Here is a 16,947-nt window from a genome sequence, read left to right on the forward strand (position 1 = left end):
CCAGGTGGGTCAACCATGTCTTCCTCACTGTGATGGACTGAAACTTTTAAGCTGTGAACTCAGATAAATTCTCCTTCCTTAAACTGATTCTGTCAGCTAGTTTGTCTCAGAGCAAGAAAGATACCTGATATAAAACACATCAAAACAACCTCATTTTATTAGCTGAAGAAACAGTCATAGAAGCAAAATAATCCTTACTAAGCCACATATTAAGCCTCCCTCCCTCATCCCTTGATTCTCTTTTTCCTGCTCATTTCATTGTTCTGCATTTGTTTCAAGTCATGTCTCTTTTACAACACTTAAAACCAAGGCATTGTGAATGGATTATATACAGTTACCAGGTCAGCTTCTCAGAATGTAGACATAAGCTTCTCACTTAGAGAAAACAAATTAAGTTATAAAGAAATGTATCTAATGGGTTATGAGAATATATACATTATGCCTTGCATTAAGACCACCATGATTAGCAGACAAAATATTTAATCATTTAATGTTTGTTTAACATATATTTGGTGCACTGAAATGTAACAAATGTATTGGAAGTAATGTAAACCAGGCATGGTACACTTCCTGACAGCCCTGACCCTGAACTTTAATAATTATCAAAGAGCTCGAGAAATTCAAATCCAGCAAACCAAATGAGACTAATATCAGAAGGAAAGAGACGAGGACCTCCCCTATCAGTGGACTTGGGGAGAGACATGCATGAAGAAGGGGGATGGAGGGTGGGATTGGGAGGGGAGGAGGGAGGAGCTTATGGGGGGATACAAAGTGAATAAAGTGTAATTAATAAAAGTTAAAAAATGGGGTACAGAAATAAACAGAAAATTCTCAATAGAGGAATATTGAATGTGGAGAAACATTTAAAGACATGCAAGATCCTTAGTCATCAGGAAAATGCAAATCAAAACAACTCTGAAATTCTAACTTACACCTATCAGAATAGCTAAGATCAAAAACTCAAGTGACAGCACATGCTGGTAAAGATGTAGAAAAAGGAGAACCCTCCTTCATTTTTGGTGGGAGAGCAAACTTGCACAACCACTTTGGAATTCTAGGCAGGATGCTTAATTCTCTTTCAGAAAGGGAAATGGAATAGACACTGGAAGCAGCTGAAGAGAGGGTACAGGATGGGAGCCTTCCATAAATGTCCTCTGAAAGAGTCCACCCTATAGGGGATAGAAGCAGATACTCACAGCCAAACTTTGGGCAGAGTGCAGGGTGTCATAAGAAAGAGGAATTGATAGATCCAGAGCAGACAGGAGCTCCATAAAAAGACCAACAGAGCCAAAACGTGTGGGCTCTGGGGGTCCTGCATAGACTGATGCACCAACGAAGAACCATGCATGGAGAAGTATCCAGCAAGTAGCTCAGTCTTCATGTGGGTCCCTAGTGAAAGGAGCAGGGGCTAGCTTCAAAATGGACTCTGTTGCCAGCTGTTTGATCACTTTTCACTGGTGGAGGGCCTTGCTAGGCCACAGAGGAAGAAGATGCAGGCAGTCCTAATGAGACTTGATAGGCTGGGGTCAGATGGTAGGGGAGGAGGGTTCATGCTTTCTGAGGACTAAGGAGAAGAAGAGGGGGGAAGTGGGAGGGAGGATAGGACTGGGTGAAAATGAGGAAAGTGAGTATAATCAGGATGTAAATTGAATAAATTATAAAAAATTTAAATTAAGAAGATTCTCACATAGGAAACATCTTGTGTTAATGTATTTTCACAACTAGTTAGTATTTCTTGAACATATATGTGATGGAAGACACTGTATATTAATCGCACTGTAGATCAACTAATGGAAGAGACCAATTTATACAGCAGAACCTCCTGCCCCCAGACTCACTCACTCAAGGCAGGGAGGATCTAGAGTTGGATAGAGAGGAAGGTGAGAAGAATCTGGAAGGAGCTGGTCCAGAGAAAAGAATGTGACAAAAAATACTGTAGAAAGTTTTTTTTTAAATAATTAAAAATATACGTGTACATTAGTATTTTGGTGTATATGTATTCTGCGTGTATGCAGCAGCTTGTGGAAACAAGAAGGTATTAGATCCTCTGGCAGTGTGTTGTGAGCCATCAAAAATGGGTGCTTGGACCCAACCTCATGTTTTCTGAAAAAAAAATGCTATTATTCATTTTATCATATGTGTAGCCCCATTGCCTGATGCTCTTAGTAGGACTTTAAAAATCCCACTAATCTGAAGTGACAACTGGAATCTTGGACTCTTATTTGCCATTAGAATGAAAGTCTGACATTTTCAGATTAAGGAGATGCTTGCTATTTGGTTTTCATGTCTAATATGGCTTTTGCTATATCAAAGTACATCCATCCTACACCTAATTTGCTAAGCCTTTCTTATTAGTTCTTTGTTTTTGCTGTTAAACTATCTTTTTTGCATGTAATAAAAATCATGATTATTTTTCCTATTTTTTAGCACTTGTTTATCCATCCTTGCAATAAATTGATTGTACTTATTCATAGTATATAATGTTTGAAATAGATGTCCACTTTTGTTTGTTATTAATAGCAATTTTGGATAATTTTGCAGGTATATTCACTAGAGATATCGATATGTAGTTTTCATTTCTTGGAGTGTCATGTTACTGTCATATGAATAAGTCTAATCTTATGAATTTGAGACTGTTCCCTTATCTTCATTTTTTAGTGGAAGGGGCAAGTTTACAAATGGTTGGAATTTATTCTTTAATTATTTGGCTAAGTTCATGAACAAAGCCTTTTTGTTCTAAACTAATTTTTTTTTGCAGTGGTTTCGATTACTGCTTCTAGATTTTCATTTTCTGTCCTCTAAAATGCTTCAGTCTTGGTAAGTAGTCATGTTTCTTGTAATTTATCCTTTTCTTTCAGTGTGTTGGTAAATTGTTCATAATGGTCACATGGTTATTTGTTCTTGTGATTTCCATTGTAATTTATCTTCTTTCCTTTATGATTGTATTCACTAATGTTTCTTTTTCTTGATTATGTTTAACTTGTGTCAAATTTGTTAAATTATTAGTGTTGTCAGCCTCATCAGTCTCTCCTATTGTCTTTGTCATTTCAATTATTTCGTCTCTGATATTATTTAGTTCTTCCAACTTTGTGAATAATTGCCCTTCTTTTATCTAGCACAGTGAGAAATAGTAACGCTATGTGTTTGAGGATTTTAATTTAAGCATTTAACTTTCCTCATAGATACACCTCTGCTGAAGCCCATATGTGTTGTTATATTGTATTTACACTTTCATCTTGCTAGATACATTCTTTGATTTCTTTTCCTCTACGTTTTTTCTTTGAGCCATTGGTCTTTCCAGAGCTTATTTTTTTTTTTTCAATGCAGTTTATTCAGGAACCTTGAACAATCCTCGGACCCTGGGGAAAGCCAGCCCACAGCTTAAATAGCCTCTGGGTAGCCAACCCAGGCGTGCCACGTGGGCAATGCAGATAGGTCCACATACATGGAAGCAAGCCAGATCCTCAGCCTTAGCCAAATGTGGAGTTGTTCGTGACAGAGAGCACTCACCATCAGGAAGGTGGAAGGCAGAAACCAGCTCCATCTTTAAGGCATAGCATTCCGCAGCTCTCTACAGTTCCCCCTTTTTGTTTTAGACGCATCAGGCAAGAGTAGAGGTCTGATCTCTGATATTAGAAATAAATTGGGACTTTGTACCGATGTTCATTTAGGTGTCATCCACCCAAAGAGCATCAGACCCGTGATGCAGCCATGATCATTCAGGCCTTTACAGCCATTGAAGCAGGACATTCTCCCCAAGCATGGTTGGATACCATAAAAAGCTAAAATGATATGCTCAGGATGCGAGGCTAAGCACTGCACTCAGGGTCAGCGCTTTCGACCCATGTCTGATTGCATGCGGGTTGATGCCCCAGGTCCCGCCTCTGAGAAAAAGGTATCGGACAGAGTTTATTTTTTTACTTTCACAGATTTGTGAATTGTTTGATTGTCTTGTGTTACCGAATTAAGAGTCATACAAATGTGGTCAAAAAAGAGGCTTAGTAAGATTTAATTATTTTCAACATAGTTAGCACTTACTTTGGAGTTTATGATCTATTGTGGTGAATATTGTACATTGACTCAGGAAAATTTCATATGTACTGCTTTGGATAGAATGAATATTCTATATGGATCTGTTAAGACCATTTTGTGTTTAGCACTATGAAGTCTCTTTTATATCTGGATAATCTGCAAGTTGTGGAAAGTGAGGTAGTAAACACATCTCATTATTATTCCATTGTTTTCACAGTTTGGTTGTGCTGATATTTGATGCACAGGCTTAGGTTCTCTGATGTTGAATGCACACATGATCACATGCCTTTGGGCATGATTTGGGCTCTTTATTGTTATGTAGTATCTGTATTTGATTCTTGTGACAGATCTCGTTTGAAATTGTATTTTTTTTCAAGTATAGCCACCTTACTTTTTACTGCTGAGTTTACAAATTACACTTCTTCCACATTTTTACTTTGACATTATATGTTAAAGAGAAAATGAGCCTCCTATAGACAGGATGAACTTTTGTTGTGTCTCTCACTCTCTCTTTTTTTTTTTTTTTACTATATTGAACATTTTATGTCTTTGGAGAGTATACTGTGTTTACATTTAAATTATGTGCTCAATGAAAAACATGTTATTACTTTCTATTAACAATTTACTGATTCTTTTAGAGCTCCATTGTTTCTTTGCATTTTTTAACTCAGTGATTTCTATGTCAATATGAGCTCTGGGTCCTTCGTCCTTTGCTTTTGTGTAGCTATTCAAGGATTTCTGCCAACAAGCTTTGATTTATACCAGTATGTAAAGTGGTTGGTGCATAATCAAAGCAGATGTGTTCCAACAAGCCCAGTTAGTACCAAACCCTATACATTCACCAGTGTTTATGCATAACATAACAACAATAAAGTTTAAATTATAAACTTGGCACAGTGAGTGGTTAACAGCAATTATTAATGATGACATAGAGCAACTGTAACAATTTATTATACTAAAATGCCACCATCGGTACACTTTCCCTTTGAGGCCATTATCAAACCAAATAAAGGTTACCTGAGTACAAGCACTGCGATATGATGACAGCTAGTCTGATAACCCAGACAGGTGCTAAATGATTTACTGGCAGATTGAGAATAAGGTGAGGGAGTGCTGGACTTCAGGATGATTCACATCCTGGGTGGAGCAGAGCAGGATGGTGAGCAATTTCATCACGCTACTATGAATGGCATGTAATGTGAAACTCAAAACTTATTTATGTCTAGAATTTTTCATTTCATATATCCCGAACAATTTCACCACACTCCTGTGAATGACATGTCATTTAAAGCATAAATTGTTTATTTTGAGAGCTTTCCATTTCATATTTTCAGGCTGTGCCTGATTATAGTTAATGTAATAAATATTCAGAGAACAAAACTGCAGAAAGGCAGGGGGTATCATTTCGAGTCTATAACATAACAAAATTTAACATCAATAGCTATTCCAAGTTAACAAATTAAATCACATATAAATTTTCTCTTATTTTACTTACTCTTTGCACCAAGACCATTTTGTAATAATAATATCATAGTCTACACTTAAAATATATTTTGTACTTATTCTTGGAGAATTTCATATATATATATATATATATAGTGTGTTTTGATTGTGTCCATACCCTAATCCTTCCACAAACTCCTCTCAGACCCACTAACCATATCCTCTTTATTTTTAATTTTGATTTCTTAATAACCCCTGAATCCAATTACTGATGCTTTTATGTGCATGGGAACAGGGACAGCTGTTGAAGCATGGGCGACTTACCATAAGCTACACTCTAAAATAACTCAACTCTTCCTCCCACATCAGTCATCATCCAATGGCAATACTTCCTCAACTAGTAGTGAGGTTTTGTGACTCCTTTCTCCATCTATGCTGGAATTTTACCTGGCTTGGTTTCATGTAGGTAACCACAGCTACTATAATTTCACTAGTACAAGTACCCTGCCATGTCTGGAAGACCTAGTCCTAAATCAATCTTCCCCAGCTTCTGGTTTGAAAATCTTTTTGTCTGTTCTTCTGTGATTTTTTTTTTTGCGGGGCGTTGGGGTAAAGCAGTGTGATACAAATACTGAATTTAGGAAAGAACACTGTGTTTTTAATTGCAGTTATTTTAACTATTTTTAACACTTTCTTTAACCTTTCTTTTAAAGTGATTGATGTGTAACGGTGTCAGAATATGCCGAATTTGACTATGTGTCTGCTTTTACAACTAAGTTACAAACTCTTGTGTATTCCACATTGTCATTTCTTTCATTTCAAATGAAAGGACTTCCTTTTACATTTGTTGAGAGCAGATCTAAGGGTCAGGATTTTTTTCAGCTTTTTGATTTTCTTCATTCCAGAAGGAGAGGTTTGTTAGTAGGCTCTTTGCTTATTTTGTTTTCTGTTAGCACTAGGCAGATTGAGGCAGGCACGGACCCTTGGAGAGAAAAGATCTCCTTCAAAACCTTTGTTTCTGAGCCTGGGACAGTGTGTTAGTTCAGACTTTACAGTTACATCCTCTGATGATAGGGCTATTGTCAGTTGTGTGAGTGAATTGCACCGAGAACTTGGAGAAAGCTCTATCAAGTCACTTAGCAGGTCTCTATGTGAGCTCACCTGCCCCAAGACCTCAACGGAGAGGCCCAGGTTTGCTTCCTAATAAACAAGAGGACCAAAGCTGGCAGTCCTTACTCAATGAACATTGGCATACATGACTTCTACTGGGTTCCAGGGTGATTAGGACTGTTCATTGATTGTGACTAAGAAAGCCAAAGGCTAAAATAGACGAACAGTGACTCTGGTGGTTTGAATGGGATGTCCCCATATTTTCAGTTATTTGAAAACTTGGGGCCTGATTGGTGACACTGTTAGGGGAGGCTGAAGAGATGGGGTTGGCTTTAAGGTTGAAAAGCCTCTTTCCATGCCCAGGTCATGCTTTGCTTTCTGTTTGTGGTTGGAGATGTGTGCACCCAGCCAGTGTTCCAGTTGTCATGTCTGCCTGACGCCATTCCTTCACCACACTGGTAGTGAACTCTCAGGCCGCTGAATCTGTAAGCACAAAATAATAATTCAATTATAAATAAATTTTCTTAGTTGTGCTGTTTTATCACAGCAATAGAAAAATAACTAATATAAAGACTTGTATGGCTAAGATCTGTAGAAGACACAAGAATATGGAACAAGGATGTATGGTACAATTTTGGTTCCTTTGAGACTTTTGGTGGGTAATGATGGTGGCTGAATTAAGAGCACAATAGCATCTAGCTAAGTCCACAGGTTAATGGCAATCTTGCTAGCTCTTTACACGCACAGCGATGAGCCTGTTGGCTTGGTGAGACCCAACTTCTCAGAATGATTCCAACTCAGCTTTACAATATTGACCTGAATCCCAATTTTTCACAAAGTGTTTTTGCCTGCATAAGATGCCAAATTGTGGCTTCAGAGATAAGAACTGGGTCTTCGCTGTCCTGATGATACTGTGAAGACATCATCTTGAAAGATGAGTAAGGGTCCAAATTGAAAAAAAAAAAAAGGGTGAATGGAGCTTCTTCAGGATGGAGAGGCAATAGAAGAGATTAAGAAATTGAGAATATAAAATATAAGACTCCACAAATAAGATGAAAATTTTAGTGGTGTCAATTGTAGCATCAAAGGCTTAGAAGAGAATGTAGAAAGCATAGCTTCTGCTTCACCAGAGAGGACAAGTAAGATCTTCATGCTGGGTACAGGCATCCATGGGAAGTCTTCTAGCAGACTAGAAGGATTTTTTAGGCTCTGCCACATGAACTCTAATGAATATAAATAAAATGTCTTGCAGATTAGAATCTAAGCAGATTCATAGAGTATATGCATACACAAACACGCAAGCATTCACACATGAGCCCATGTGCATGCATGCACCCACATGGGGGCATATGCACACACATGTGTGCACACGTGCACCCATGCACGCACGCACACACACACACACACACACACACACACACACACACACGAACACCCCCGGATGTGTTCAGTATACAGAATTTTTAAAGGAGCCAGAAGTGTGACCTGCCTGCTGCAAAAAGTAATGTGTTATCTTAGGCTGCACCCATAGATTCTATGGCTACAGCATTCAAAGGACAATAAAAAAATGAATTATTGGGGCCCAAGAAATCCTACCTCTATCTTCTACAACTGGGTAGTCTGGAATATAACTTGCAGTGTCAGCTGAATTGTCTGTAATTAAGGCTGGCAGTGGCTGACTGCTTTCTTTAAAATTTAATGTGTTAGAAATACTTAAAAGATACCATTCGCAGGTATATATCCAAAATATACTCAAGTACACAACAAGGACATTTGCTCAACCACATTTGTAGCAGCTTTATTCATAATAGCCAGAACATGGAAACAACTCATATGTCCCTCATCTGAGGAATAGATACAGAAATTGTGGTACATTTAAACAATGGAATACTACTCAGCAATTACAAACAAGGAAGTTATGAAATTTGCAGGCAAATGATGGGATCTAGAAAAGATCATCCTGAGTAAGGTATACCAGAAGCAGAAAGACACACATGGTATATATTCACTTATAAGTGTATATTAGACATATAATATAGGATAAACCTACTAAAATCTGTACACCTAAAGATGCTAAGCAAGAAGAAGGACCCCGGGTAAGGTGATCAATCCTTATTCAGAAAGGTAAACAGGACAGACATCAGAAGAGGGAGAAAACAGGGAACAAGACAAGAGCCTATCACAGAAGACCTCTGAAAGACTCTACCCAGCAGGGTATGAAAGCAGATGCTGAGGTTCATAACTAAACTATGGGCAGAGTGCAGGGAATCTTATGAAAGAAGGGGGAGATAAAAAGAACTGGAGGGGGCAGGAGCTCCACAAGGAGAGCAACAGAACCAAAAAAATCTGGGCACAGAAGTCTTTTCTGAGACTGATACTCCACCCAAGGACCATTCATGTAGATAACCTAGAACCCACGCACAGATGTAGCCCATGGCAGCTCAGTGTACAAGTGGGTATCCTAGTAAGGGGAACAGGGACTGTTTCTGTCATGAACTCCGAACTTACCTGATGGGTAAGCAGCCTTGCCAGGCCACAGAGGAAGACAATGCAGCCAGTCCTGATGAGACCTGATAGGCTAGGGTTAGATGGAAGGAAAGGAGGATCTCCCCTATCAGTGGACTTGGGGAGGAGCATGAGGGGAGATGAGGGAGGATGGGAAGATTTGGAAGGGAATAAGGGAGGGGGTTACAGCTGGGATACAAAATGAATAAACATGCAGAGGGAGGCGGGAGGGTGGGATTGAGAGGGGAGGAGGGAGGGGCTTATGGGGGGATGCAGAATGAATAAAGTGTAATTGATGAAAAATTAAAAAAAAAAAGAAAAAGAAATAATTTAAGAACCTTAAATGACTTTCGAAAGTGGAGGAAAACATGTAGTTAGTCAATTTACATGAAGCACTTCTCGCCCCTGGGGGCAATGGTCTCCTGAACCTACTCAGACCTCGGACACCACCACTGCTAGTTCTAGAACTGATGCAGGATGTTCCAACGAGGGGGTTAAGGCTTCTCATAATATTCCCTATAAGCCCACACCTGTTTGTTTACATCCCCCATTTTTATTCATTATTAGCCAGATAGAGCCAAGTAATTGTGGTAATGGTACTTGCTTTTTTGCCCAATGCTGGAATGTTAGTGAATTTAGGTATGCCCTGGTTACTCGCATGCCTCGCTGGGTGCCTGTGCCCATTGATGCACCTCATGCTATGACTCTCTTCAGACAGAAAAGGGATCTTGGAACTACAGCCACCATTGTTACTGCCATCTCATTGGCGGCTGTTGGAGCTACCACGGTGGCATTAGCCACGAGTCATACTGTGCAGACTGCTCAGACCCTGAATAATCTTTTAGCCAATGTAGCTCATGCCTTAGATGTACAAAAAGGAATTAAAGCTCAACTAAAAGGAGGCTTGATGGTGTTCAATCAGAGGATTGACCTCGTGCAGGAGCAAATTGATACCCTATGGCAAATGGCTCAACCGGGGTGTCAATGAAAGTATGCTGGACTTTGTGTCACTAGCATACAACATGAGAATTTTTCCTGTGCTGCAAATCTGTCTAAACAATTGTCTAGCTATATTTTAGGTAATTGGACTGGAGAATTCGATACTACGATGGAGCAGCTGAGAGTGGCCATTGTCACAGTAAATTCTACCAGAGTGGACGCAGGACTAGCCACAGGATTATCATCATGGATTGCTGCAGCCATGAATCATCTGAAGGAATGGGCAGGCATGAGAGCGTTAGCAGGCCTTCTGGTGTTGGTCTCCTTGTTTTGCCTGTGGTATATATGCAAGATTAGAGTCTCACAACAAAGTAATGCAGACATGGCCATTCAGGCCTTTACAGCCATTGAAGCAGGACAGTCTCCCCAAGCATGGTTGGCTACCATAAAAAGCTAAAATGATACGCTCAGGATGTGAGGCTAAGCACTGCACTCAGGGTCAGCTGCTTTGGACCCAGAGAAGAGCATGTCTGATTGCATGCGGGTTGATGCCCCAGGTCCCGCCTCTGAGAAAAAGGTATCGGACGGGTCTGATGCTCTTTGGGTGGATGACACCTAAATGAACATGGGTACAAAGTCCCAATTTATTTCTAATATCAGAGATCAGACCTCTACTCTTGCCTGATGCATCTAAAACAAAAAGGGGGAACTGTAGAGAGCTGCGTAATGCCGCGCCTTAAAGATGGAGCTGGTTTCCGCCTTCCACCTTCCTGATGGTGAGTGCTCTCTGTCACGAATAATTCCACATTTGGCTAAGGCTGAGAATCTGGCTTGCTTCCATGTATGTGGACCTATCTGCATTGCCCACGTGCCACGCCTGGGTTGGCTACCCAGAGGCTATTTAAGCTGTGGGCTGGCTTTCCCCAGGGTCAGATGATTGTTCAAGGTTCCTGAATAAACTGCATTGAAAAAAAAATTAAAATTAAAATTGAAAAAGAAGAAACTTAAAAAAATGTATGCTGAGAAAGAGAGAGAGAGACAGAGAGAGAGAGAGAGAGAAAAGTGCCAGACATATTAGTGAACCAAGAAAAAGCAGTTTACTTCTTAACATTAATTCCATATCTGAACTGATAAAAGTCAAATTCTATGATGATAACAACAAATCAGAAACTATACATTAAAAAGTTACTTACATCATAAGAGTTTTTAATTTTAATTTTATTTTTTCACAATTTATTCATTATATATCCTGAGTGAAGCCCCCTCCCTCAACTCTTTCCAGTCCCACCCTCTCTCCCTCTTCCCTCCTATCCAGTTCCCCTAGTCTACTGAAAGAGGGAGTTCCCCTCTGTGGACTGCCCATAGCTTATCAAATCTCATCACTACTGCATGGATCCTCTTCCTCTGTGGCCTGGGAAGACTGAATCACCAAGGGCAAATGATCAAAGAGCAGAAAACTGAGTTCATGACAGAGGCAGCCCCTGATCCCCTTACTCGGAAATCCACATGGAGATTGAGCTACCAATTAGCTGCATATGAGCAGGGAGTCTACTATTCAGTTATTAAAAACAAGGAAATGATGAAATTTTCAGGCAAATGGATGGAACTAAAAAATACCATTCTGAGTAAGGTAACCCAGAAGCCAAAAACCAGGCATGGTATACATTCACTTATAAGCAGATAATAGCCAAATAGTATAGGATAGCCATACCAAAAGCTAGAGACCTAAAGAAGCTAAACACTAAGGAGGTCCCTACGGAGGATGCTTAAACCTCACTCAGAATGGCAAACAGGATAGACACCAGAAGCATTGGAAAAGAGGAAACAGGATGGGAGTCTACTATAGAGGATCCTCTGAAAGGTTCTACCCAACCAAGAACTAAGCAGATGCTGATACTCACTGCCAAACTTTGGGCAGAGTGTAGGGAGTATTATGGAAGAAGGGGTGGGGTGGGGTGGGATAAAAAGACACGGAGGGGACAGAAGCTCCACAAGGAGAACAACAAAGTTAAAATTCTGTGCCCAGGGTGTCCTGCAGAAACTTATACACTGATCAAGACCATGCACGGAGAGGACATGGTAAGAGTTTTGAACTATCACATTCTTTAATTGTTAAAGACAAATCAAACAAACTTGGTGTCACACATATACACACATACAATATTAAATATTGTTATATACTATAATGTATTATAATATATTACATGTTATAATTGTAATATTTTAAGAAATTATAATACATACATTATTCAGGAGCTTCTGAATACAGTAGAAAGAACATTTATTGAATCATCTTATAATGTAGAACAGGAATCATTAAACAATTTCAATTTCCTAGTCCCTATTTATACTTCCAAATTTATGTTAGTATTACATTTACATAAATTTAAGGTTTTTTTTAATGACTATATTTTCAATGTGCATTCCAATTGTTGATTATCTTGGTCTGCAGGGAATATAAGTTCCACAGGATTGGAGCTGTGCCTATTTTACAAACCGTTATATTCCCCAGCTATTGGTATGTGAGAAGATATATGGGTGCTGAATATGGCTTCTTACGACTTCCAGGAAGGAAATTCAATTCTCGGAAAAGATTAATACTCCTAAGTTGTTGCAGCCTCAGGACAGGTAAAGATAAGCCACCTCCATGTACACATTGACTGCCTTTAAGAGTAGAAGCTGAATTATTTATCCAGAGTTATTAATCTCTTTTAATATAGTGGTCCAACTCTCCTCACTCAACCCTGAGTACTTAATAGGATTTCCATATGAATATGAGGCATAGTGCTGAGAGTTGATAGGGAAAAATAACTTTACTAATATAAGGACAATTTCCGAGTTAATGACGTGGAAATATCAGAGAAAATAAAGGTCACAGCACAGGCAAAAGCTTTTAGCAAAGGCAGCCAGCCACAGCAGGCACCTAAGGACAAGTAGCCTCATTTTTTGGGAGGGCATCTTAGTCATGGAAATTAATGGGAAGGAAGTAAGGAGGAGTTACCTTGGTGATGAGCAATGATGACAAGTGACTGGAGACATGGCCAAGGAGGAAACTTACTTATTTCAGCCTACAGTGATTCACAAGTAACAGTAAGTGGCCCGCAAAGGCAGACTGAACAATGGGTGTTATGTCATCATGCTCCACCTTCTGGAATTTGCGTTCTGACATACATTCTCTCTTGAAGAATCCTGGGGGTTTTGTGGTCCTGGAAACTCAGCTTACATAGCTAAAAGGAATATTGGCTATGTCTTCTATATATCTACAGAAGCCATTCACATTTTAATCAGTGTTCTCTCATCCCTTCACTGCTGAATTTATTTATTCAAGAAAAATTTCAGTGCCTAGTTTGTACCAACCTCTGGCTCCAGGTGGTATGTTGCTTCTTACTTACTCCGTTACTCATTCTCGGGTAACAGTCATATCTCTAAGAGATGATTACAAGTCTCCACATTTAGAATCCTGACTCTAGCTTCTTCCTCTTCATTCTTCAACCATTATGATCCTGTGATCTGAATACAGAGCTATGCATTGCTCCTATCTTTTGTAAACAGTATCCACCCAACTCTGCCTCATCTATATTTTGATAATGTTCCATGTGATACACTATCAATTGTCCTTACTACTCTGATTCTATTGACTTGTAGGAATGGACTCTGACCTGCATGGATCAATTAGAGGGTCCACCCTTTTCTTGGCTACAGAGAGAGATTAACTCAGATTTAGACATATGCCATACATTGAGTCAATCAGTTAATTGTTTGAGAGTGTCTTGGAGCTAGACCTGAACCAAGTATTCAAGGAACAAAGGCTTATTGTGTGCTTTCTAATGCTTTATAGTAAGCTGCCACAAAATTAGTGCTTGAAATAATAGATTAGTAGGTCATGTTTAGCTGAAAGAGGAGTTATTTAAAGAATGAGTTCTGTCTAATATCCACATATAAGTGAGTGTATAGCATGTGTGTCTTTCTGCTTCTGGGATGCCTCACTCAGAATGATCTTTTCTATTTCCCACCATTTGCCTGCAAATTTCATGATTTTCTTGTTTTTAAAGCTGAGAAATATTCCATTGTGTAAATGTACCACAATTTCTGCATCCATTCCTCTGTTGAGGAACACCTGGGTTGTGTCCAGATTTATTATTATGAGTAAAGCTGCTACAAACACAGTTGAGCAAATGCCCTTGTGGTATACTTGAACATATTTTGGATATATGCATAAGAGTGGGATACCTGGATCTTGAGGTAGCACTATTCCTAATTGTCTGAGAAAGCACCAGATTGATTTCCAAAGTGGTTGTTCAAGTTTACATTCCCACCAGCAATGGAGGAGGGTTCCCCTTTCTCCACATCCTCTTAAGCATGCATTGTCACTTGAGTTTTTGATCTTAGTCATTCTGATGGGTGTAAGGTGAAATCTCAGGGTCATTTTGACTTGCATTTCCCTGGCGACTAAGGATGTTGAGCATCACTTATAAGTGGATTTTAGACATATATCAGTATAAATATACTAAAATCTGTATACCTAAAGAAGCTAAGCAAGAAGGAGGACCCTGGGTAAGGTGGTCAATCCTCACTCAGAAAGGCAAACAGGACAGATATCAGAAGAGGGAGAAAACAGGGAGCAGTACAGGAGACTACCACAGAGGGCCTCTGAAAGACTCTACCCAGCAGGATATCAAAGCAGATGCTGAGAATCATAGCCAAACTTTGGGCAGAGTTCAGGGAATCTTATGAAAGAAGGGGGAGATAGAAAGACCTTAAGGAGCTCCACAAAGAGAGCAACAGAACCAAAATATCTGGGCCCAGTACGTTTTCTGAGACTGATACACCAACCAGGGACCATTCATGGAGATAACCTAGAACTCTGCACAGATGTAGCCCATGGCAGCTCAGTATCTAAGTGGACACCCTAGTAATGGGAGCAGGGACTGTCTCTGACATGAACTCAGTGGCTGGCTCTTTGATCACCTCCCCCTAAGGGGTGGGGAGTGGGAGCCTTACCAGGCCACAGAGGAAGACAATGCAGCCAGTCCTGATGAGACCAGATAGGGTCATAGGGAAGGGGATGAAGACCTCCCCTATCAGTGGACTTGTGGAGGGGCATGGGAGGAGAAGAGGGATGGAACGAGGGACTGGGAAGGGATGAGGGAGGGAGCTAAAGCTGGGATACAAAGTGAATAAACTGTAATTAATAAAACATGAATTAATTTAAAAATTGAAATAAAGAAATGACAAAAAGAATGAGTTCTGTGCTTGGGATGTCACAAGACTGAAATTAAGATGTTTGCCAGTCTGACTGTCTGTAGGGGCCAGAATCTGCTTCTAAGCTCATTTTTGTTGGCAAATTTTATTTTCTCAGTATTGCAGAACTGAGGTCCTTGTTTCCTTACTCATTGTCGACCAGGGACTGTTCTTAACTCCTAGAACACTCTGGGTTTATAGTCATCAGCACACACCCTCCATCCTTAAAGCAAACAGAGCAATCAGACCTCTTATCTTTTGAATTTTTTAATTCTTCTGCTAATGGCTGAAAAATTATTTTTGCTTTAAAACTCATGTGCAATTAGGTCAGGCTCACTTGTCTAAATACCTTAAAGTCAACTGCATTATAAAATAATGTAATAAAGTTTTGGATTTTGTTTATCTCATTAATTTTATGCTTGTTATAGCTACTTATAGCCATGAGGATAAGTTTTCATGTGTGTGTCTGTAGCCTCTGGAAAAAATGTGTTTACAATAAAATAGGAGCATGAGTATGTGCAAAGATAAAAAATGAAGCAGGAATAAATAGCCGTATCATCTTCTTGATATTTGCCCGACCTCTATTTTTTGTGACAAGAGGCAATGACTTCTAGGTGTTTTGAGTTGAATTGCTGTCATTTGGAAACCCCAAACCCAAGAATCTGTGCAAATAAACATGCTGCAAAACCAAAGGTTATTCACACAAGAAGCCGAACATTGCATGCATGGCCATCTGGTGTCCAGTATTTCAGGGCCTCCTAACATCACCTCTCAGTATACTCTCCACTCACGTATATGCCTAAATGAGTGCACAATGGTCACTCATGAGTATGCACACTTACATTTATTCTACACACCATACACACTCATAAGAACTATGCTACAATTTTGAAATGAAATATACTTCCAAGCATGTTTCAACCTTTCTCTTCTTACCATTTTCCTGAACAAACTTCTAACTAAACCACAAAATTTCTGTTTAACAGTTTGCTATCATATTAAAGATGGCTTCCTCTACAGAACTCTCTGATTATTCAGGGCAAGTCTTATCTAAGTCTTCTATAATACCACATCAAAATTTCCTCCTTAATAGCTCATATCACAATGCACAGTGGCTGTCATTTCCTTTGCTGTTTTAAAACATTTGAAGTTATATAAAGGAAGGGCAGTGACTTACTTGCACTTATACCATTTGTAACTTTTCTCATTGCATAAAAGATAGTAACAATAAATACTTACAGATTCAAAGATTCATTTGTGCCTTGTGCAGACTATGTCTATAAAAAATGAAAGTCTAAACATTTTACAATAAACAAAGCTCCATTCTGAACTCCCTTGTTGTGTCCAACACTGGATGTCTTTTCTAAGTTTTGTTTGTTTGTTGCTATCCTTGGACTCACAACTATTCAGTAAAGAGTCTTTTGCTTCTAAGAATTAGTGCTCCTGTTTCATTACTGACTCTAGTTTAGTCCCTTCCCCTTGTTTATGCCTTTCATTTGGAATAAGCTTTGGCTTTTCTGGCAATGGCCCAGAAACGTCACAGCTGGTCTCTCTAGCTTGAAGTTCCAGCAGGGAGATGATTCACATAGTCCCCAATCTGCCAAATTTGACTTGTTTTGGCAACAGGGAACCTGGCATCAGCTGCCAGCCTTATATTCAACCCCTTTCAACTATTGT

The 16,947-nt window shown here is 39.4% G+C and overlaps 1 long non-coding RNA gene across 1 annotated transcript in view; it reads right to left on the minus strand.

Annotated features, from left to right (window-relative positions):
* Positions 1-4,961: 4,961 nt before the first annotated feature.
* Positions 4,962-16,947, minus strand: part of LOC132655819 (uncharacterized) — an 83,307-nt gene continuing 71,321 nt past the window's right edge. The window contains exon 3 of the long non-coding RNA XR_009593694.1: positions 4,962-7,068. This is a non-coding gene — a long non-coding RNA (uncharacterized LOC132655819). The remainder of the gene's footprint in view (positions 7,069-16,947) is intronic.

Source organism: Meriones unguiculatus, chromosome 8, assembly GCF_030254825.1.
Source record: "Meriones unguiculatus strain TT.TT164.6M chromosome 8, Bangor_MerUng_6.1, whole genome shotgun sequence".
Lineage (NCBI taxonomy): Eukaryota > Metazoa > Chordata > Mammalia > Rodentia > Muridae > Meriones > Meriones unguiculatus.